This window comes from Thermobia domestica, chromosome 11 (assembly GCF_964235325.1).
Source record: "Thermobia domestica chromosome 11, izTheDome1.hap1.1, whole genome shotgun sequence".
Lineage (NCBI taxonomy): Eukaryota > Metazoa > Arthropoda > Insecta > Zygentoma > Lepismatidae > Thermobia > Thermobia domestica.
Genome location: NC_137464.1, coordinates 67003213 through 67028506, shown reverse-complemented (window position 1 = coordinate 67028506; position 25294 = coordinate 67003213). Strand labels below are relative to the sequence as shown.

Sequence of the window (25294 nt, the reverse complement as noted above, 5' to 3'; positions counted from 1 at the left end):
TATATACAATAAAGATTTAATTATTTTTCGAACTTTCACAATGAACTACTTAGATATTCATCTACTGTATGAACTATGTTATTTAACAGCAGTTTGCGCACTGAATTCAGAAAAAAAAACTCTTTTTATGAGTATTTTTTATGTGCACAGGTAGCTTATTATACAACTTTACACCCATATAGATGTGTCATTTTTCGTATGCAGATGTTCTATGATACATAGATAAGTTATCTTTTCCATGCGTAAGATAGTTGTTAGTATTGCTGTCTCTTTTAATATTATCCAAGTGATCGCAAGTAATTTTGAGAAGTTGAAATATGTACAAAGAAGGAACTGTCGTCATATTCAATGATTCAACTAGTTTATTGCAACCAATGCGTTTCGGTGTTTAATATTAAACTTCCTAAATATATATTGAAACAACTGTACTCAGTGTATACTATATTTGTGTCTAGTACGATTGTAAAGAAATTTGTACTCTGATAAATTTGGTGATATAATTTCATGATTAAATGGATACAATTACATACCACTACAATATATAAAAATGAAGTTTTTCAGTTTTACGCTCCATGCTTTTGCGGTATAGGCTAAAGAAGACTGATAATTAATGAAAGTAAGTGACAATGAAAGAATGTGATGGAAGTAGGATGTGGGAGGAAACGGGAGAACCTCGAGAAGAACCACAGATACAAAGTTGTCCACGAACTACTATATTTAGTAATGGTCAGAAACACAGTTACAATGCTAATTCAATCCAACTTCATAGAACATTGCGTAGTAGCTAACAAAATACTATAGAATATCATGTCCTTACATTTAATAATCTTGAAACGAATGGAATATGTCTTGCAGAGAATTACGTATGCTCTATACCAAACAGTATTCGACTGAAATTCTTTTGATTTGAAGTTATTGGCAAAAGGATATTATGGATATTATAAGAGGAAGTATCGTCCACTTTTGCAGAAATATATATATATATATATATATATATATATATATATATATATATATATATATATATATATATATATATATATATATATATAAATTACGTCACTTCGTACAACAAATTTCCAAAATAAAAAAGGACGTCAAAAAGTTTTGTACAATGGGCCATAACGTTTAAGCAGTAGCACTAAAATCATGAAATTTTGTGTGCATGTACTTGTGTTCTTTGTGTACATACGTATGTTACTCAATGTATCCTTCATCCGCACTGACAAATTTAGCCTACAGTTGTTTCCATGCCGTAAATGCACTTTGATAAAATCTCTGACGCTGACTATTACACGAGTTTTGCACACACGCAGTGAGATCTTGGTCACTAGTAAACTGCCTACCACGATGTTGAGCCTTCAGGCGACCAAACAGAAATAAATCGGATGTGATCAGATCCTGACTATAGGAGGATTGAGGGACCACTTCCCATCCCATACTTCTGATTTTCTGCTGTATGTGATTGACAGAATGGGGCTGTTTCTGTTTCTTTGTGAGCAGGTGCGGCACTCAACAGGCACAAAGTTTTCTGTAAGCTAAAGACTGTATTAATGTTTAAACAGAACCCACAGATAGCTCAATCGCTTCAATAAGCTGTCATGTGGTTACATATCTTTGAATATGGTCTTATTTAGAACTGGAAAATCTACACAAAATTTCCAATCGATCAGTAAAAACGTCATCTTTCTAGAACCTGTAGTTTCCGAGATCTCATTGTCGAAAGATTGACCACAAACATATAAATATAGTTTAAAAGAACTCGGAAGATGGAAGCACAATTCACATGCATTGATTTTAGAGAAGACTTATTAAAATACAAAGGCTTTGAACAATAATTTTATATCATAAACTTTATGAAAAAGATATAGTTAACTAATTTAGACTATTTAAAGTACACATACTTAAAATGTTTGTCTCTGTTAAACGTGAAACCACACATAACCGTAAATGAAAGATTTGAAAGCTAAAGTTATAGGTTGGAGCTCAGGCGCATATATATCAGATGAGCATTCGTCCCATCCTGATGTATGCCCACCCTGCATGGCAACACGCAGCAAAAACCCACCTCAGCCAACTACAAGTCATCCAGAACAGAGTAACCAGGGCTATCACTGGACACTCGAGAGACACTCGCCTCGAGCAAATACATGAAGATTTGGAACTCCCATTTCTACATGACTACAGAATTCACAGATCAGCCAACTTCTGGAGGACAATCAGAGCCTCGCCACACCAACACATAGCCACCATAGGAACGGCCAACCCAAGAAGACGAACTTAAAGATGCCGCACCCCTAAAACGCACAACCACTAAACTGACATAGGAACAGCAAAAGAGGAGCGCGACAGTTGCGTCCTCTCTCACAACAAATACGCACGCAAAACAAACGACAGTCAACAACACAAATGGAAGGCAAGGGCCCAAGCCCGGTACTTAAATCAACCACAAAAACCGCCAAGAAATCTCTGCTGCTCTGCATTTAATTGCTATTGTAGCATTTTAATAGATAGACTAGCTGAACCTGCGCTGTTTACATAGCGCACCGTTCTATTATGAATGTGAATCTCCTTGCTTCTCACTATATCTGTAGAAGTCCATTTATAGACACAAATAAAAGACAGGAAGACTCTCAAAGGGAGTGAGTTGCTATAGACATACATATAAATGTGGTATTTTAATATATAGAATGTTGGGTTGAGTTTGTGGCAAAGTTGGATAAATGATGGATGATACCAAATCCAAATATTTTTTTTTCTTATAATTCCATATTCTAATACGCCTCATTGTGGGTCCACAAGTGTTCGAAGTTGCCAGCGTGCAATAGGTTTTGATGTTCAGATTAAAACAAAGCGCCTGAAATGTCCATCAACCCGCTATACGTAGGTCCTCTACCAGTTGCCTTTCACAAAGGTATCAACCTTAACATCCTAGTGACAATATTAAACTAATAGGGTCAAAACGACGCATAAAATGTGGAATAGAAATCTACTACTAGCAAATTTACATAAAATTTAGAGTCAACCAGCGAAAACGGGACGTTTCTAGAGCTTGTGGTAATCGGGATCTCATTATCGAAAGGAATTGGCCGCAAAAATCTAAAATTTTCTTGACCACAAACATATAAACCTAGCATTTTAATATATAGACTAGCTGAACCTGCACACTCTACACAGCGCATCATTCCCATATGAGCATAAATCTCCTTCTCATTCCTCACAACGTCTGTACATGTTCCTTTACCGTCACAAGTGAAAGATGTTTTGATAAAAAGAAAAAAAAATAAAAAAAAAACAAAAAAAAAAAAAAACGGCAAATCGTATCATAAAGGGGAGATTTTTTCGATTATTTTTTCTCAATATCTCGCACCGTTTGCAAGATTTGAGCCTACTCCCGGTTGGAGTTTCTAATTCACACATGACCAGTGTTTACTTTCTTCTTGCATGCTGTATGTAATAAGCAAATACATTACATACACAATTAATTATAATATCAGTTATATATGGTGTTCATTGGGCAAAACACTCCAAAAATAAAGATTTATCTTAGACTCGAGAAATGGTTATCCTTCCTTTTTCATTATTATTTTTCCATGAAACAAACGCCTGAGATATATACAACCCCTATACACAACAATATGGTGTTGGAATATATAATGCGTAGGATGTGATGCTTTAGTATTTTTTTAAAATTTCAACACTTCCAGTGTACCCTTAAAAATGCAATAAAGAAGTAATGGTCATTTTTTTTAATATTTAATTAGAAATGGACAATCTACCCAAAATTTCCAATCGATCAGTGAAAACATCATCTTTCTAGAGCCTGTACTTTCTGAGATCTCATTGTCGAAAGGATTGGCCACAAACATATAAACGCCCACAAAATTATAGTTTAAAACACTCCAAAGATGGCAGCACAATTCATTTGCATTTGTTTTGGAGAAGACTTATTAAAACGCAAAGACTGAAGAATAAAAGTTTTAAGAAATAAACCTTGTGAAAAAGATCTACTTAAATAATTTATTAAAAGTACACATAGTTTAAAATATTTGTCTTTTTTAAACGTGAAATTACAAATAACCGTAAATCAGAGATTTGAAATCAAAAGCTGGAGGTTGGAGCTGAGGTAGAGCAGCCATCCAACAACAGTCTAACACCTGCACTGAACAACCTGCTGCAGCACCCAACATGAAACCTCAAACTGCTTATAGCCCTTTAACGGCTCGAAAGCCAAGTTCCCACCCGCCAACAAGATCACCTCCTAACCATCAGAAACAGCCCCGCATCAACCGCATAAGAAAAGTGCCAGTGAAACTAGTGACAATGCAACCAGTGACAGTGCTAAGATTACAACAAACACCCAATCAGAGCGACCCACGGATACCACTGCCAAGCATTCCCGTACTAGCCAACAGACCATGCCTCCACCTGCAGAAACCAATCCAGCCAACGAACCCTCGCTGGCAGCCTCTATCAAAGAGCTTCTAGATCTCTTCAAGGAACTGAACCTCACATCCATCATCGAGAAACTGAAGAAAGGTTTAAGAAAGATAGTTGCAGCCACAGATCCCATCACCAAAATGACTACTGTCTTGGAAGTAGCCGCAGACCTTTCGGATGATGGAACGTAATAAATTTGCTATTACCCTTAATCTGATAGCGGCATGCTGGAACTCTGCCGGCATAGCAGACCAATGTGAGGAACTCCAGGATTTCCTCACCCGAGAAAGAATAGACACGGCCCTCATCAGGGAAACTCACCTGAAGCCCGACAAGGAATTTACTGTCAGGAACTACACAACATACCGCTCAGACCGGCAAGGACTCATGGGCGGTATGGCCATTCTCATAAAGTCGCACATTGCCCACGATCCTCTCCCCACGCCGGCACTAACCTCACTTGAAACTATAGGAGTCACGGTCCACTCCCCGGATGGCCAACTGCAGCTGATCTCCGCCTACAAACCTCATAATGATCCTCTTCACCCGCCAGACCTCACTCTTCTCAGGAGGCTGGGACACCGAGTGCTGGTTGGTGGAGACTTAAACAGCAAACACCCACACTGGAACCCAAGAACCTTCAACCGAAATAACCGCATTCTCTATCAGGCTCTCCGTGGCGTCGACTTTCTGCCTTCCGCGCCCACGGAAACCACGCACTTCCCCCGGAATGGCGGACAGCCCGATATCTTGGACATGGTGCTTAGCGCAAACATCGCCTTGACCGACGGCCCCATGGCCATTCCGGAACTCAGCTCAGACCATATCCTCATCAAGCTACCAGTGGACCTGCGCACACATGTTACTGCAAGGCAACTACCTACACTGCGGAAGACCAACTGGCAGCAATACACGGACCTTCTGGCAGCGTTGGTGGCATCCTTAACCTCCAACATTCTCACTGCGATGGATGTGACCACCACCACCAGCAACAATCCATCTTACCAGCAGCAACTAGGCCTGGCAGAGACCCGCACATCGGCACTCATCCATCTCAAACGAACAGCACGAAAACTTTGGCAGAGAACACGAGACCCAGAATACAAGCGTGTATGGAACTAACTTTCCATAAGAATAAAGAGACTGCTACGCAGGCGTCTGCAGAAGTGGAATAACACCCTACAGGAGATGGACACACCTTCACGTGACTTCTGGCGACTAGTCAGAACATTCACCCGACCTACTGGGCCATCACGTGCGTAAACCCTCAGAGGTCCACAAGGATTGGTGTACAACCTGGAAGAGCAAGCCACCCTCTTTGCAGACTACCTGGAAGGTGCTTTTCAACCCAATAATATACAACCTGACGCTGAGACGCTGGAGGCAGTTCAGCACTTCATCCACACTGCCGATCACCTTGAATGGGTGAACCACCTCCCACTGGTACGCCCAAGAGAAGTGGAACAAATTGTAAAGCATCTCCCGACCAACCGTGCCGCTGGGCCGGATCGTATTCCACCCCCAAGCGCTCAAACACGCGCCAAGGAAAGTCATAGTGCTCCTTTGCCGTTTGATCAACGCCATCTTCAACACCGGCCACTTCCCTCCAGCCTGGAAGGACGCAAGAGTCATACTCATCTCTAAGACGCTGGGCAACCGATCTGAACTAAAAAACCACCGCCCCATTAGTTTATTTCACCTCAGCAAACTTGTTGAAAGGTCATTCAACGGTGGCTGCAGCAGCATATCACAGACCAAGACATCCTCCCGCCGCATCAATTTGCTTTTCGATCAGGACACGGCACGACAATCCAACTGGTGCGAGTGGCAGATGACATCACTTTCAGATTTAACGAACGTGGGTACGCTTTAGACCTTTTCTTGGACATAGAAAAGACCTTTGACAAATTGTGGCACGAATGTCTCATTCATAAACTCATGCAAGCGAGTTTCCAACCTACCTCGTGAAACTGTTATACAACTATCTGCAAAACAGGAGTTTCCATGTACACCATGCAGGCCACACCACTACGTCAAGAAGTATTAGAGCGGGAGTTCCGCAGGGTTCCTAGCTCTCCCCCATTCTCCACAACGTATATACCAGCGACATCCCTCAGACCGCCAACGCCACCACTGCCACATATGCCGATGACACCGCACTGCTTACCAGCCATGTGAATGGTCATTATGCAGAAGTCTATTTACAGCGACACATACACATGTTGGAAAACTGGACATAGAATTGGCGCATCAAGATAAATCCCAACAAGACCACCCTGGTGGACTTTACAAAAAATAGGAAGCAGAGACCCATGTACCTCTCCCTATAAGGAACCAACCTCCCACTCAGTCCCCAAGCAAAGTACCTCGGAGTCATCCTCGACAAGAAACTTTCTTTCATCCCCCACCTCTCCACGACGGCGAGGAAGGCAACACAACGCTTCCGAGCACTCCTTCCACTCTTCCTGAGCCCCCAAATTACCCATGAAACCAAGCTTCACGTCTACAAGATGTGTGTCAGATCGGTACTGCTGTACGCCCAGCAAGCCTGAGGCCACGTACCACACACATCTCCGCCAGCTGCAAGTGGTTCAGAACAAAGCTGCGAGAGTAATCACAGGATACTCGTAGGACACCAGGGTGGCTCAACTTCATGAAGATCTCAACCTGGCGATGCTGAATGAGGTCCGACAACAACAATCAGCTTCCTTCTGGCGCCAGGTCAGAAGTTCTGCATTTCCACACATTGAGAACATCGCCATCAAAGAACCAAGAAGACATTTGTACGGGATACCTCGCCCCTGAACATCCCAGATGACCAGCATGGAGCCAGCGACAGTTGCGGTCCGAAAGAACAGTTACGCCACTCACAAACAAGCCACGCCGCAGCAAACATGGAAGGCAAGGGCTCAAGCCCGTCACTTCACCACTCAACCACAACTACGACAATGATTGACTGACTGACTGACTGTTTTAATTGAAATTGTAGCATTTTAATAGGTACATTAGCTGAACCTGCGCTCTCTACACAGTGCATCATTCACATACGAGCGTGAATCTCCCTGTTATTCCTCACATCTGTACATGTTCCTTTACAGACACAACTGAAAGACTTCTTGATAAAAATTGGCAAGAGATACCATAAAGGGGAGATTTTTTCTGTTATTTTTTCAATATCTCACACTGTTTGCAAGATTTGAGCCTACTTCTGGTTGGAGTTTCTGTTTCATGTATGATCAGTTTCTATGATATGTTTGATATGTTTGATGTCATGTATGATATGTTTTCTTTTGTCTTGCATGCAGTATGTAATAAGCAAATACATTACACACATAATTAATTATAATGTCAGTCATGTATGGTGTTCATTGGGCAAAACACTCCAAACAATAAAGATTCAACTTAGAGTGGAAAAATAGTTATTCTTCGTTTTTAATTATCATTTGGCCATGAAACAAACGCCTGAGAGGTATGCAACCCCTGTATACAATTATGTGGTGTTGAAATGTATAATGCGTAGGATATGATGCTTTAGTTTTTTTCTAATTTCAACACTTCCAGTGTACCTGTAAAAATGTAGTAAATAAATAATGGATATGTTTTTTTTTTTTTAAAAAAATATTCAATTAGAACTGGACAATCTACATAAAATTTGCAATCGATCAGTGAACACATCATCTTTCTAGAGCCTGTAGTTTCCGAGATCTCATTGTCGAAAGGGTTGACCACAAATATATAAACGTCCACAAACGTATAGTTTAAAAGAACTCCAAAGATGGCAGCACAATTCACTTGCAATGATTTTGGAAAAGGCTTATTAAAATACAAATGCTTTGAACAATAATTTAAAAAATAAACTTTATGAAAAAGGTCTATTTAAATAATTTATTTAAAGTACACATGATATAAAACATTTATCTCTGTTAAACGTGAGAAATTACAAATAACCGTAAATCAAAGGTTTGATATCCAATGTTATAAGTTGGAGCTCAGGCGCTTTTGTTGGTATTGTAGCATTTTAATAGATAGATGTTTTGTGAAACCAATCTCTGTAGGATTGCCACCTGTTCTGAATTAGGCGGAACATCCGAATTCTAAGAAAATTTTGTGCGTCCTGTCCTGAATTAAATATAAGAGGGATGGTTAAATTACCAGAAACCCTTACAAAATATGCGAGTGTAAGTTTCGATTTAGGATGTATATCTATCGCTATGGAGATATTGATGTGGCTCAGTAGCTAAAATTTTTCGTGTTGGTAGGCCTAGCAGTGAAATCACCATCAATGATGATATTATTTGTTTGTACCGACTCATTAGTTCATAACTTCTGTTCAACTAACCTGCGACAAACTGACGCTACGAGTTTTCTGTTTCGCGTATTTTTGAATTTAACTTTTTATTCATGGTATCTCTTTCTATTATTCTTAATAAACTGTCCTACATGTACAAATTTCGGGAGGAGGAACGACAATCTGCACATGTTTGACATATGTGTCTTCCTTTAGGCTCACCCAAATGTTAATATATATATCTTGGGGCCTTGTTATGTATCAGTTTTATCAAAATTTGCGGATTATAACGCAGAAAAAAAATGAAGTAAGCAATTATAGCTGTTACATTGATTATTGCAACCTGAAAGGCAATGTTTACGTTGCATTGACGCAAACCGATACGTAATGAGGATCCTGGTCACTAAAGTGTTTGTGAGCCTTTTAAATAACAAAAAACTTATCTCACGACATTAATGACCTTCTATGTAATCTTCAGGAACAGTGATGAAGCGTGCTGTAAAAAACTGAGTAGACAGACACAAACACACACACATTTATCTATCTATCTATCTATCTATCTATCTATCTATCTATCTATCTATCTATCTATCTATCTATCTATCTATCTATATATATATATATATATATATATATATATATATATATATATATATATATATATATATATATATATAAGTTTTGATTTTTCGTACTCCATAGAGGATGCTGATATACACTAATCACTATTCCAAGTAAGATGATCCCTGACAATTAATAAATATAGTATTAATGTTTGAGTTTTTAATATTCTTTGCAATATTTGCTTACTCTGTTCCTTTAAGTAGAAAATTTTATAATTAATTAAATTTGGTGTATAGTATTTTTTCCGAAGTATAGATTTCTGAATGGTACCACATTTGCTAGAAATGGGGGCATTACTTCCCCGTACCCTCTTTAAAGATAGTCATGTCTACATACCTTAGAAACGAGCTGTAAAGTAAAAAAAAAAAAAAAATAAAAAAAATAAATTAGAAGTAAAACACCTTATAACACTTAAACTAATACAAAATACCTACCTAATACCTTACAGTCTTGTAAATGAGCTCTATACCCCGAAATTAAGAACAGTCTCACTAATATGTTTCCTTAGTATGGCCCAACGTTGAACTAACAGAGAAAAAAGTCAAAAACTTTGTTAACTATATAAAAAATGAAACGGCGTACTGAGATGCTGTGGCTGCATCGTTGAGACAAGATTTAGTGAAGGAGCATAGAAGGCTCGGGAATTTATTTCTTAAATTCTCTCCTGAATGTTTGCCTTTCATATTGGAACCATTGTTGTATCCTTGGTCCCTCATGTCTTTGGTAGGAATTTTCATTTCCTTTAACTGTTTAATTATTACTTCTGTGAATCCTAGACTAGTGATGTCTGTTACCGGTACGAAACCAAGAAAATGTTCGCAAATTTTTACAAGGCATTCTCCACTACTGTATGTAATTTGTACAAAACGATCGATTATTGTCATTTGCTCAGTAAACTGGTTAACAACTCGCTGCTAGAACCTAAATGTCTCCAGAAGCTTAGGCTAGAAAGGCCTGCTTTCAAGTGGGAGTGTACCTTTTGCATACTTGGAGTGGAGCGTTAGAACATTGCTGAATAGAAAAAAAAAATAAAAGAAACCTTGATAGTCTTATCCACCCTAGATGAATATCTTATCTACGCCCCTGTAAGGGAAATATTGAACGAGATACCTGTGGCTAGTAGTTTGATAATTGAAAATGGAGAAGAATGCTCCGAGTTTCCTTACTGAATATTATTTCGAATGTGAGTGAAGTAAGTTCAATTACATTCTCAGGTGAACACAATTTTATTTCTTCATGTGGACCTATTACGAAGCATTATATTTTGATAGTATACATTTTTTTTTCAAATTTTGCCGCTTATTGGACTTGCCGCCCTGGCCACCGCCTTCGCGCCGGCCCTGGGAAAGGTGGATATCAAGTCATTCAGTTTGCCTGTCGTATGGAAGAATTTGTTGATACATACGAAATTTTCTATAATTTATTAGTTCTACAATGTCCAGGTTTTTGTATTTTTCAAATCTTTCATCTGCACAATTATTGAGCGAAGAATCTAATATAAATAAAATAGAGTTTGTGTGTTTGTCTGTCTTGGTGTCTGTGTGCAGCCTGGGGATCAGACGAGTGGACCGAGTTATCCAAATTTGGTCACGGGTACCTTGGTCTAGGCCCCACACCAAGACGAAGCGTTTTTTTAATTCGAACCAGGGATCACGGGGGGGGGGGGGCGTTTACCGGGAAGTACTTGTCACTCTCGCGAAAAACATAAAAGTCATAGAATTACCAATACATCTTAACTTTTCGTTAGGGCGGTCTTCTTCTTTTTTTTTTTTTTTTTTTTTATTCTGATGTTGGAGACACATAGGGACAAAATATATATGCTAATGTTCTTCAAGAGTACGTTATAACAATTTAACATTTTATAGAGGGAGCTTGAAAGATGGTTTAAAATAAAAACAAATAAGAAATAGCGGTCTGTTTCTGTCACTTACAAATTCAACTTAAAATAAACAAGATAGGCAGCCCTGTAAGCGTAGACAGAACAGCAATGTCTTTTCAAACCTTTCATCATCAAATCTACTACTACACAGTACGAGTCTTTTGACTTTAACTTGTCACGTGACTGTTTCTTCTACGCTTCTATAGGTTGATGCAAGTTAAATGGATGCAGCATAGGAATAATGTTCAGGGTTACGCGAGACGCTTTGCTTTCTGTCTTTCATATGAAATCATTTTTTAAAAAAAGCTCAGAATAAATTATAGGAAATTTTAAGTTCAGAATCTTTAAATTACAAAATTTTAAGTTAGTAATTTAGGCTTAATGGCTTAATCATATAAAATTCTAGAGGGTAGACGCTGTCTCCGTCTCCCCTCAAGCCTCGCCACTGTTCAGGAAGGTTTTATACTTTTTTTTTTTTTTTTTTTTAATCCATCTCGTTGGTTTGTCTTCGCTGGCTATTACATATGAAAGGGTTTTTACCTCTTGTTGCAGCAACGCAACAAAGTAATATTTTGTATGTATTTATTTTATTATATGAAACACACATACCTTCTTGTCTGTACGCAAGAATAGACTAGATTAGTTTTATTAATCGTTCTCTGGACCATGCTACATGTACATTTGTACAAAATGGTATAGAACTCGTCAGTACATAATGTCGATACAATATTTAAAACAAATATAATGCTCTTGTGTTCCACAACTTGTGAAAATAGATATAGGAGTGAAAATAGATATAGGATAAACCAATTCTACAATCTATATAACAATAATATATACATGGACTTAATTACTATTTTACCATAAATAGAAGCTTTGCTTTGTTATAATTAAATATCAACTAATTATTTGCTGAGCAAAACTATATATTTTCATTTTACACGTGTTGAATTTTAATGAAAATATATAGTTTTGCTCAGCAAATAATTAGTTTATACTATTTTAGTTACTGTATATTTGTATTTACCATCTTAACTATATATAAAACTACATGAACTGACATAAATCTAGTATATACAATTGGAATTTAATTATTTTTGGAAGTTTCAAAATTTGTTGCTAAGATATTCATTTACAGTATAAAATGTTTTTTCTAATAGCAGTTTGCGCACTGAGTTCACAAAGAAACTCTTTCCATGACTATTTTTTATGTACCCAGACAGTTTATTATACAACTTTACACCTATATAGATGTGTGATTTTCCGTATGCAGATGTTCTATGATACACAATGGATAAGTTATCTTTTCCACGTGTAAGGTAGTTGCGAGTATCACCATCTCTTTTAATATTATCTAAATGATTCCAGGTAATTTTTAGAAGTTCAAATATGTATAAAGAAGAACCTGTCATCGTATTCAATGATTCAAATAGTTTCTTACAGCTGGTGCCTTTGGGTGATCTAGTAATGGTTCTTAAGACGCATTTTTGTTGTTTAAATATATTCTGAAGCTTCGACGAAGACCCCCAGATCGCAATTCCGTATTTAATATGAGAAAAGAGTATGACATAGTACAGGGATAGAATTGATTACAGATTAAGTATTGGAACTAGAGTTCGTATTATGTACATAACCTGGGCTAATTTTTTGCTTAGTTTCTCTACGTGTTCTTGCCATGAAAAATTATCATCCAAATACATACCTAAAAATTTCACAGTATTAGTAAATGTACATATTTCATTATTCAATGATATCTGTGGCAGTTGGTGTGATATTCTGTGAGATAAATGGTATATAAAACACTTTGTTTTATCTGAATTTAGTTTTAATTTATTTGAAGAAAATCAATGCGTAAGTTGAGATGTTGTAAGATCAATGGTTTCTTGCAAGCTATCTCTGTCTTTCTCAGTTACAATTACTGTTGTGTCATCAGCAAATGGGAGTAAATTACCCTTCTCTATATTTAAGGATAAATTATTAAGATATAGAAGGAAAAGTATTGGTCCTAAAACTGATCCTTGTGGAACACCTTTTCTATTTATTTGTTCATTTGAGTTTATTTTGCTCAGACTTTTAGTTGTTTCGTCCATATGGAGAATTTGTACGATTTGTTTATGATTGTACAAATATCGATTTGAACCACTCCAAAGCAATACCCCTAATGCCATATTTTTTCTAATTTACCAAAAAGTATATCATGGTCTACACAATAAAACGCTTTGAGATATCATAATATATGCCTACAGTATTGGCTTTCTGATCAACAGACGTTATAGCTACTTTGTTATGTTCATATATGGCAGTAATTGTGGATTTGCTTTTTATAAATCCGTGTTGCGTTTTCGTGATTAAGTTGTGTTCATTAATGAAACTTAGTAGTCGCTTACATACTAGTTTTTCAACAAGTTTTGAAAAAACAGAAGAAAGTGATATGGGATGGTAGTTTTCGATTTCGTTTCTACCTAGGTACATCCTTTTTTGAACAAGGGTTTAACGACTGAGAGTTTTAGTGCATCAGGGAAGATTCCTTGGGAAAATGACACATTAATGATGTCTGCTAGTGCAGGTGCGATAATATGGATACATTTCTTCAAAAAATCCATTCCTGCGGATTTTTTATTATCAAATTTACTTACTGCTTCCATGATCTCATGTGAGGAAGTTGGGGTAAAGAAGAATGACCTACTGATGTACTTAAGCGGCTGTAGTCTATTTGTGTCACTTAATATAGGTATATCACGTATAGCTTTCTCTGCCACGGTACAAAAGTAATTATTTAAGTACTCAAAAACCAACTTTGGGTCATTTGTAGTTAAGTTACTGCCTTTTATACGTAACTCTATAATTTTGTGCTTTTCATCTTTCTTTCCTAATTCACACTTTATTATTTTCCACGACTCTTTGCTTTTATTCTGTGCATTGTTTATTTTATTACTATAATAGTCCCTTTTGGCTTTATTAATAACTTTTTTGTACAGGGATTTATATTTTTTTAAATAGTAATCAAGAATTCCTATATTATTTGCTTATTTCTTAAGTTTGAACAGCTCTTTTAGTTTCATACTAGAAACCCTAATGCCATGTGTAATCCACGGTTTGTTACGTATGTTGTTTACTTTTCCATTAGATAAAGGAAAGGCACTTTCAAGTAATAGTTTAAATTTATAAATAAAATATCTGTATATGTCATTAAAGTTAGAATTGACAGTTTCGTCATTTACAAAATTTTCGCTTTCAAGCAAAGAGAGAAATTTTGCTATTTTGTGTTCGTTATAGTATCTTTTCCCTAACATCCTTATAGTTTGTTCGCTATCTTTGGAAAAACGTGTCAAATACAACGCTTGTCCTACGTTGTTGTTCAATGCCATGTTAAGAGTGTGGGATCTGTAACAATTTAGATGAATATTTGTAAATATATTGTCAATTGAACTGCAGGAAGATCTCGTGAAATGAGTTGGTTCAAATATTGTCATATGTAAATTGAAACTTGATAAAATATTGAGGAATGTATCACGCGTTGTGGTTGATTCTTTTGTATCTATGTTAAAATCACCACATAGTACAATTGTATCATATTTATTGGTGACTTCACTTGAAACCTGTTGTAGTTTTTTTGAAGAATATACATACTTTGGAGTCTGGGGTGTGATACACTACAATAATAATTTGATTAGTTTTTTTAATTTGTAACTCTACTGCAGTGTATTCAAAATGTCTATCAATGCTTTCTATTTTATCAATTACTTTGGGGCTTGAAGGGTTAAGTGTGTTTTTCATTAATATACAAACACCCCCACACTTCATTGTATTTCTAAAATAACAAGAAACCAAACTATAATCCGAAATAATTATTTGTTCATTTACTTCCAGCCAGTGTTCTGAGAGACATAATACATCTATATCATATATCTCTAACATAATTTCTAGATCAATTTGTTTATTCCGAACTGATTGTGTGTTTTGATGGACTACCAATAGTTCATTGAGCTCTTTGTTTTTAATTGAAACCTGAAATTTATTTTCCATTGAATTATTTTCGTCTCTAAGCCTCTGAATTGAACTCTGTACAAAGGACAATTCAGAGATGTTTACATGTTTCCCTGTTTCTGCCAAGAAAGGGGGATAGGAGAAATGCAATTTACACTATTCTTCTGTTTGTTCAAAATAGCATGGAGACCTTTTGCAATAACGCTCTTACCTGATTTATTTAAGTGTTGTCCGTGGCGTGTGAAATATTTTCTTTCTACTGACTCTGTTTCCAAAAAGCTTCATTTTCAAATTGTTTACATGCCTTTTCTATCTTATTGTTTGTGTTTCTAATAGCAAGATTAACACAGGAGTTTTGTAATAGATCATTTCTCAGTGGTAGACCAACAACAATGACTTCACTTGTTACATTTCTTTTTAGAGTGGAGAGTAGTGCTGAAACTGCCTTATTTCCTTCATTATGGGCGACATCATTTGACCCACTTATAATAATTATACAGTCAGAAGGATTCCTAGATGTATCAATACCTTTCATTACTTCATTACTTCTAGCACCTGATTTCACGTACCCAGTTACAGATACTGATGGGTTTTTTTCTTGAATTATCTTGGCCAGACCTCTACCATGGCTATCGGCATAAACACTTATGCACTTCTTTCCTTTATCCTTACCTTTTCTTTCATTTTTAGATTTCTGACTACCACTTTCATTACCTAACACACCATCACTTTTAATAAAGGAGCTATTTCTGTTACTACTCACGGATTTACCACATGTCACTGTGACTGCTTTCTTAACAGATACTTTCTTTCCGGAACCAGACTCTAACCCATTTTGCACTCCAGTTACCTTGGTTTTTGCTGGTGGGATTTCATTGCACTCTTCGTTGTTTAAAATCTGAAAACGATTTGAATGGAAGGAGGAGGAAAACTTTACACATGAATAGTTCCGAAATGCCTTAATATTGATGTACATTGTAGAGCCGGAATCTTATTGTTGCAGTGAAGACCACTTGAATAAAGTAAAAAATTTCCAGAAGAAAATTGGATGGTATTTTCTAAAAGTAAGAAAAGGGCTTAACTTTATTAATTGTCGTGAGCTGCTTTTATGTGAAGCTTTTAACAGGAGAGAATAGTGGCATAAGATTGTTTACATATATATATTTATAACAGGACATGGTATTATATTGTATTATATTTATTGTGTCCCAAAATGCAGTTATTGGACAAGTATATATATATATATGACCTTACAATAATCTCGTATACATATACAATATAGAATGATGATTTCAGACACCAAGATAAGACAAAAAGTATAGACCAACCTGCGTGCACAAATGCTTTCTTTCGGACTTATAGGCTGCCGAAAGCATGAAAAAATGAACTTTAAAAGTCTATAGCTCCAAAACTATGGGACCTACCGTAGTCGAGTCAAGACTTCACTTAGGAACTAATATGTGCGCTATCCAAAAATACATGTTTCAGGATATTTGTATAGGGCACATACTTATTCCTAAGTGAAGTCTTGACCCGACTACGGTAGGTCCCATAGTTTTGGAGCTATGGACCTTTAAAGTTCATTTTTTCATGTTTTCGGCAACCTATAATTTCAAAAGAAATCATTTGTGCACCCAGGTTGGTCTATACATTTGAAACACCCTATATATATATATATATATATATATTACGTTTTCTATTGTAAAAAATAGATCTGATGATGTAAAATGAATTCGGTAAGTGATATCTAAGTAGTAATGATAAATAAAATAGGGTTCACTTACCTTTTTCGTCTGTGTTTCTTCGTAACTTATGTCAATATTTCGACATCACCAATTCCTGATGCCTTCCTCAAGACACATTAAATTAGAAGATGCTCACCGAGTTGCTGTGTTGGATTTATATTTCCAATTTATTACTTCTAAACCATTTTGACTGGAAACTTAACTGCTGCTAAAACACTCACAAATCTTGGTCTTCACCTATAACTACAAAATTCCAACATTATATATGAAAGTTGAGTACTTTTGCAAAAGTGTTTGAATCTACTCTGCATAAACGGATTGAAAATCAGAACTCCAGCATGGTTTCGTCCAGGATAGATCGACATAGTCAGGAGAGTGTCTATCGGAACTCATTCTGATCACTAATCGAGGATGATCTGATGGATCAGTCTTATAAGTATGGCTGGTCCGTTAAGTGCTTACAAGGGACCTTAAAAGAAATCAAACTGCCGGATCCCCAGTCATCTGACCACATTATCCCTTACAATCTAATAGATTTTTCTAACGAGTGGAGATCTATCATCATATGCAGTGATTTTAAAAGAAATTAAACTGTCGGATCCCCAGTCATCTGACCACACTATCACTTACAATCTAATAGATTTTCTAACGAGTGGAGATCTACCATCATATGCAGTGACAGCATTTGAGGGTTATAAGTCAAGTCCCTCTTGGAGAACATAGTCTCAAATTACTATAGTCTACGGGAAACACTGGGCTAGATGTTGCCCAATATTCAACTATATCTAAAAAAAAAAAAAAAAAAAAAAAAAAAAGGAGTGTATGAGATCAATATGTGAATGTAATGGGGGCATGTGGGTATGTCCAAACGGAATTTTAAGGTAAGGATCGAAAACCATGCCCAAGAAACAAAAAGAAATAATATAATGGTTTCAAGTTTATCCATACATTTATCTCACGTGTGGTTGCCAACGCTTCCACCTTTGGTGCAAACGGTTTCAAGTTCGATTCCCGGTGGAGATACTCGCTCGAAAAAGTGTAAAACCATTTAAAGGCCAGCTGCCCTGAGTGAGGTTTTCTTTAGTTTTCCTCATGTACACCAGGCAAATACCAGGAGAAACCTAGCATAACGTTCCAGACCGCTTCTTCCCTTTCTTCCTTCCCAATTTCCTGGGTAGTGTGATCGCCGAGGGAAGTTATTTCTCATACATGACGGACTAACATGATGATAGATGCTGAAAATCCAGAAATCTAATTCGTAATTCTAATGCTAATTATTTCAAGAAAAATACAAAATCGAGAACTTTAAAGTCGAGAACTTTACACAAATAAATCTGACAGTACAAAGAAGAAGGGGTATATTTGATTCTTTTCTCACTGAACTGTAAATTTATCTCTCAATACATAGAAAGAACTTAATTTATCAAAAGGGTTGTTAATTTCAACAAAAAAAGAACAATAGCACACACTAATAATTTTGTATCATTTTTGCAAACAAAATATTTGACTTAATAATAGTTACACTTCAAATTACTTTTCCATTTTCGTTTAATGAGACACTATATCTGGCAAGATTTTCTCAAAGTTCGTTAGTTTTAAAAGAGTTAACCTATATATTATTAATTTTACATGTAAAACACGCATGTTGCTGCTCTTCTTCTAACTTCTGACAATCAACAAATCTCAAATGTAAGTAGTGTACAAAAGCTCAGGAGTTTACAGGTATGTTTTATAGTATTGCTATTGAGGGAGTACTTACAAAAATTTGTTTAGTTACAAATATGCTTTATATTTTATTATGTAGTTGCTGTAATGGTTTCTGATATATAAAGTTCATTTCAAAACATGACGTCCTCAGCACCAGGGGACATTCGTAGAACTCACTTGCCGGCATTTCTTAATACTGAGTAAAGTAACAAGAATTTTACGAATGATCAAAAAGAAATGCATCAAAAGGTTGCGATCTTGGCCAATAATTAGTTTTTGGATCAGGGGCCACAAAATTTTTGAACGACCCCTAAATCGAGTTTTCGTATTTTCTACGGAATAAGCACATTATATTGATATTTTGGGTTTGGCTATGCTATATATAGTTCTCCAGATATAAGGCCTACAAGAAAATTTCTGATTGAAATATATTGGATTTTTGATCAAGCAAATAAATAAATAAATAAATCGAAGAGCGACCCTTAGTTGAAGACCTACTAACATCTTATAGTTATGTCCCCAACATTAATATAGCTCTCTTCAAAAGAAAGTATATAACGAGGACTTCATGTTTTCAAGTAGATTATATATATTTGGTTTAATTATTTGATATCTTCTATAGATTAGCTACTGATTATGTATCTGCGACTATTGATAGTGCTATTAAAACACGAATAGGATGGGACATGTCAAAATTATGTTACACAAAAAGTATTGATACAGTACAGATGCTTGCTGTACGTAGCCTTGCATTGCCATACAAAAAGAACGATGCCTCGGGACAGAACTCCACGTGGATTGTCCTTAATCTTCGTCCCCAAACATTCCAGCATTTTGCAGTAGCAAGCAACGTTCACTGTGGTACTTTTCGGAAAGCGATCAATGAGGAAAGGAAAGGGTCAACATAACTTTTCCAGCAGTGGTGCACACAGCTATTTTTTGAGTGATGGTGACATAGGATCCATTGCGAGCTCATCGAGGATCCGGATGAAAGTGATAGCACTATGATTTATCTTTTGCGATCAACAAATTCTGAAAACATGGCCAATGCCCATGCATGTGTTCTCCTGCGACTCGATAAACACTGGCACTCATGTAACATCCATCTTACAGTATCCTAGTTTCTTTGTGATAATGAAACAAATATATACTGTATAATATAAAGAAGAATTAAGCAAACTTTAATACTTATTTTTCTTATTGTCAGTCTAACAATAGAAAATCTTCTTAGGAAAAAAATCATCATAGAATATTAAGACACCTTCTTATGCAAGTTATTAAATATACCGTAGTACACATTCAGTTTTTTCTTCTGTAATTTTTATTTATTTATTTTTTAAAATTATATTGATGGTACATATTTCATTCTCTGAAGTTCTAATGTGTTTCAATATTTTGCTACCGTCTCCTTTAGCCTAACCGGCATAACCGTGGGACGTAAAACTCAAAAATTTCATTTCATTTCATTTTCAATATTTTGCTAACTTGTTTCAATATTTTTCAGTGTATGTTTCTAAGTTCTAAACCCTTCTGTTTTTATCAAGCTTCTTTCAAGATAAACTCAACCGCATTGGAGGAGAAATTAGAGGAGCCTTACTAGAACATAAAAAAAAAAAAAAACAACCTTTTATTCAAATGTTTAAGATTTAACTGATGTTCTGACTTCACTGTACAACTTTAAATTCAAACGATGTGTTTATACTCATATGCCCAAAAATTACCGATGTTTATCATTTGCATTGTAGAACTTTAAATTCGCCACTGTGTTTTATTCATGAAAAATTCACGCCAACTTGAAACTTTAACTTTCAGTCGTGAGGCTAACAGTTCAATACAAAAAATATAATTTTAAAGAATGCGTACTTGTAGAAGTAAGGACATTTAAATTTCGAAAAATTGCCGTACAGGAATTTTACTGTGATATAACTTTCAAGATATACATAGAGTACTCTTCTAAATTTTAAACGTTTTATCACATTTAGATGTATTTCTATAAGATGTAACACCATATTTCAATGATTCAAATATGCTGTATTTTATTATTACCACCACTCTTCTTCTTCTTCTTCTTCTTCATTATTATTATTATTATTATTATTATTATTATTATTATTATTATTATTATTATTATTATTATAGGAAGAAGAGGAGAAAATTTTGAGTAGCGGATCGGCATCGGAGATTGAAGAAGTCGAAAGTGAAGCATCAGTGAGCCAAGAGACGGAGCAAGTGGAGGTTGTGGCTGACACTGGTCATTGGAGATGGGTCACCTATTCCCTATATGCTTTATTTTGGGCTACAATGTATGCTATCGCTCTGAAACTTGAGTTTGGTGCAGTATATTTTGTGGTATCTGGTTTATATATTATGTGGGCCAACACACGAACGGGTCCCAAGAAGAAGAATGAAATCAGCGCCTATTCAGTCTTTAATCCTAACTGTGAATCAATTGATGGAACTCTCAAAGCAGAACAATTTGAAAGGGAAATTAGGTTTGGAGCTTTATAAAAAGTGGAATCTAAACGTTATTTATTGTCGAATTATTCAATGACAAACTGGAGTTCGTATTTCTTGAAAATATTGTAATGGTCATATATTTATTTCTGAAATTTATAGACCAGTAAATTCATCATAGTACACTATTGCAGGTTGGTTATTGTAAATAAATTTATTTTGTAGCACACATGCAATATTGATAGATCATATGAAGTAAGATTGACGCCAATCTTTGAAAACCCGCTAGAGTGATAAATCAAGGACATAAATTTTATATATATATATATATATATATAAGTATGTAGATTTCAAAATATTTTAGCAGAGAAACTTCAGAAACCAAGAATGAAGTACTGATTTTGATGTCAACAAGTAAAATCACCTGAATCTATTTTTGGTGGAAAAAATTAAACCGAAGAAGTTCAGTAACATATCCTGAATACCGTTCATTCTAGCTTTGAAACGTCGTTGCCTTAAATAATATAAAAATCTGACGAAAGCAAATCACTTGTAATAAATAATAGTGTTATTACTATTAACAATATTATTAATAGTAATAACACTATTATTACTATTAGCAATCAATTACTAATAGTGTTAATTAATAGTATTACCACTATTATTTGTGTTCAAAGTTATTTGCTTGGATTAGATTTTACTATTCTTCAAGGCAACATATCCTGATGTAATGAAATATTATTTTGGTAAAAAAAAAAATAACTTTTTAAAACATGTTATGCTTCATGTCCTTGGCTAGGTGACGTTCTTTCTTCGTTTTCGTTTTCAGTTAAAAAAAAATCAAACATGAACACATGATAGAATAATTTTCGTGGTGAAGACAAGGAAAGTTATTTTTTTTTTAAAAAAATCAATAGTGAATAGAACTATCTTGGGCGTGGTCATTCCTTTACTCATATGCTCCGCTTCGATGTGTGTTTGGAATATTTTTTTGAGAATGTTCATTTGAGATATCTCTCCTAATCATATGGAAGTTAATACTCGCAAGGAAAACTTATGTGTTCGCTAAGTTTCACCAAGGAATTATGGCTAGAAACATCGAATTTGGTATTAATATATCGGTATACCAGTGAGATACCTTCGCGTAAATACTTAGATTATCAGCTGTGAAAATATAACCATGTTAAATTCTTTAAAAAGAAACAAACAGTGAATTATGAAGTATATAACACTTCTAAAACTAGCTTCAATGAAGTCTAAAGTTTTTTTTAAAGATATTTTTACATAATTGCTCATGTTAACAACAATAAAAATACTTTCAAACAATGATTTTTCTTCCATCTTAGTCTGTCACATTTTTTTCGTCATTTTGTCAGTATTGAAAGAATAAGCAGGGGGATCTCCATTTATATTCGTATGTATACTTTATAAAATCATAATGACCGGATGTTTTAAACTAATTTGTTTAGAATGATCAACTACGTATGCTAAGGTTTTGGGGATGTATGGCGAAGAATTGGCTTCACTAAATTTCTGCTGGTATCGATCGATCCTTGTTCTATATCGATATTTAAATGATACCTCTTCCTGATTCATTGTTGCTCATCCATAAATGCACAAACCAAAGTTTGAAATCTCATATCATACACCAAGCGTTGCGAGTATGTTTGTAATGGTACATGGTTGTAATTAACCACATATTAAGTTCCATAAAAGAATTGCTAAACCATACAGATATCCTAACACAGAAATAAAAACACAGTTGCACGTTTTCTCAGTTGAAATAAAGTTGATCCAGTTTGCTATTGAATATTCCCAATGGGACTTTTTCTATGCATCTTTTTTCGTATTTGAGTGTGGTATATGTATGATCACAGTATATATTGGTGAATTAAATGTTTCTGTTTTTCATTTCCTCTATGCAAGTTTTATTTCCTTTTCCATTCTTATATTAATATTACTTTAGACATCTGCGAAACATAACTGCGTGGTTCAGAGGTAGGGAGCTCACCTTTTGTTTCTCCACACTTGTTTTGTTCATAAATCCAGGTTGAATTTAGACAAATAATAATGTTTGGACATACAATACGATTGTATAACAATTTCAACAATAAACAACTGGTCTAATGACAATATTTAGGTCACCCTGCGTGGCGTAGTCGCTAACGCTCTCGCCTTCGATGCGAGCGGTCCCTGGTTCGATACCCTGTGGGGGCACTCGGTGGAAAAATTGTAAAAACTTTTTCAGGTTAGCCATCGTGAATGAGATTTTCCTGAGTTTTCCTCATTCACAGTAGGCAAATACTAGGGTGGTACCTAACATGTACGTCCCAGGCCGCTTTCTTCCTTCCCCAATTCTTTCCTCCTTCCCTTTCCCCGGATAGTGTGCTCACCGAAGAACGTCATCCCTCAAACCTGACGGGTTAACATGGCCATAGATGCTGAGAACCCAGAAATCTAAATCCTAAATCCCCTAAACAACATTTAGTAACTTTTTTTCACAATAGTATTACGTATTTATAATAATGGAAATTATTCAGAAAATTGAATATATAATGTCCTCTGTGAGTATCAATTCTAGTAACTTACCAAACTCTGCATGACCTTAGTGGGTCTGACAACATTGTCAGGGACGCGTATTTTCACGAGTCTGTGCTTATTGTTTTAATAATATAAATATATTATGATTTTTACTTATTTTTACTTTCCAGCGACGATAGGAAAGAAGAAAGTGTGATGACCGCGAAAAAAAATCGAATTCGAGATTTCAATGAATTTACACTTTTCATGCCATCTACATACCTAAAAATTGATTTTTAATGTCCGTTCGAATTTAACTTGTTCACTCGTCTAGAAATCATATCGTTCAACCAATCCGAACCAAATTTTAAACTTAAGTTTTTATGAGATCCTCCATAGGGGTTTCTTGAATTTTCTTCCTACCCCCAAAATAAGGGTAGTTTACTCAAGGCTGAAAGGAAGGAAGAATGTTGATGATGACTGAAGGGTGAAAATAAAGAAAAGTGATTTTCTCTAAAACAGCCTAATGATTTTATTTTCTATGAATCAACATTTTATTAACAATCTTATATTATTCTGTAAGTCATTTTTCTAAAAAAAAAGAAAGAAGGGATTGTTTACTGTTGGTAAGTTTACTTCGGGCGATTTTCTCAAAAACGATTCAGGAGATTTTGTTTATATTTTATAAAGAAATGTTCCATTAGAAAACCTACAATATGTATAAATTGGTTCTCATTTAAAAATTTAGGAGAGGTAGTTTACTTTTGGGATGAATTTTTCCCGGACGATTTTCTCAAAAACAACTCAGAGAATTTTGTTCATATTTCATAAATAAATGTCCCACTAAGAAGCCTACAATGTGATATAAATCAATTTTCATTTTTAAAAAATTACAAAGGATAGTTTTCTTTTGGAGATGAGATTTTTCCCGGGTGCTTTTCTCAAAAACGACTCAAGCAAATATGTTCATATTACGTAAATAAATGTTCCATTAAGAAACCTAAAATATGGTATAAAACATTATTCATTAAAAAGAATCAGAGTGGAGGTAGTTTACTCTTAGGAGTGAACCTTGCCCGAAAGATTTTGTCAAAAACGACTCGGGCAATTTGTTCATATTTTATAAATATACATTCCATTAAGAAACCTACAATATGGCATTAAAAAAAAATAACAAAAAATTGGCTACTTACTAATGAATCCTCCATTGAAAAATTTAAAGATTTTGACGTTTCGGAACTCTCAGCTGGTTCCTTCCTCAGTGGCAAGGTAAAAAGGATTAAAACGAAAAGGAGATAAAAGGAGTAAAACCAAGAATACATACCACTATATAAAAGTAACGTACAAAAAAGATCCTGAGATGAACAGAGCAGAGTGAACAAAGAATGAACTGAATAAAAAAGAACGCGGTGTCTATGTTAGGCTACTATTGCCAGATCCAGAGTATGCATCAAAGGTAGGTACCCAAGTTCGATCAATGTTGCCAGTATCAAGGTTCAATGCAGGTTTGTATTTATGAATAAAGAACGATTCTTTAATTTCACGTTTTTTTTTATATTTTTTTTTTTTTATTTTGCTTAACCTATTACCTTAACCTGTTTCATATTATGTGAATGTTGTTTTAGATGAAGCGTTAAACCCGACATGCCT

The 25294-nt window shown here is 35.3% G+C and overlaps 1 protein-coding gene across 1 annotated transcript in view; it reads left to right on the top strand.

The window, feature by feature from the left end:
* Positions 1-20942, top strand: part of GlcT (ceramide glucosyltransferase) — a 163598-nt gene extending 142656 nt beyond the window's left edge. Inside the window, exon 2 of the transcript XR_014127328.1 lies at positions 20810-20942. The gene's annotated coding sequence lies outside the window, so the exon portion shown is untranslated. The remainder of the gene's footprint in view (positions 1-20809) is intronic.
* Positions 20943-25294: the final 4352 nt, after the last annotated feature.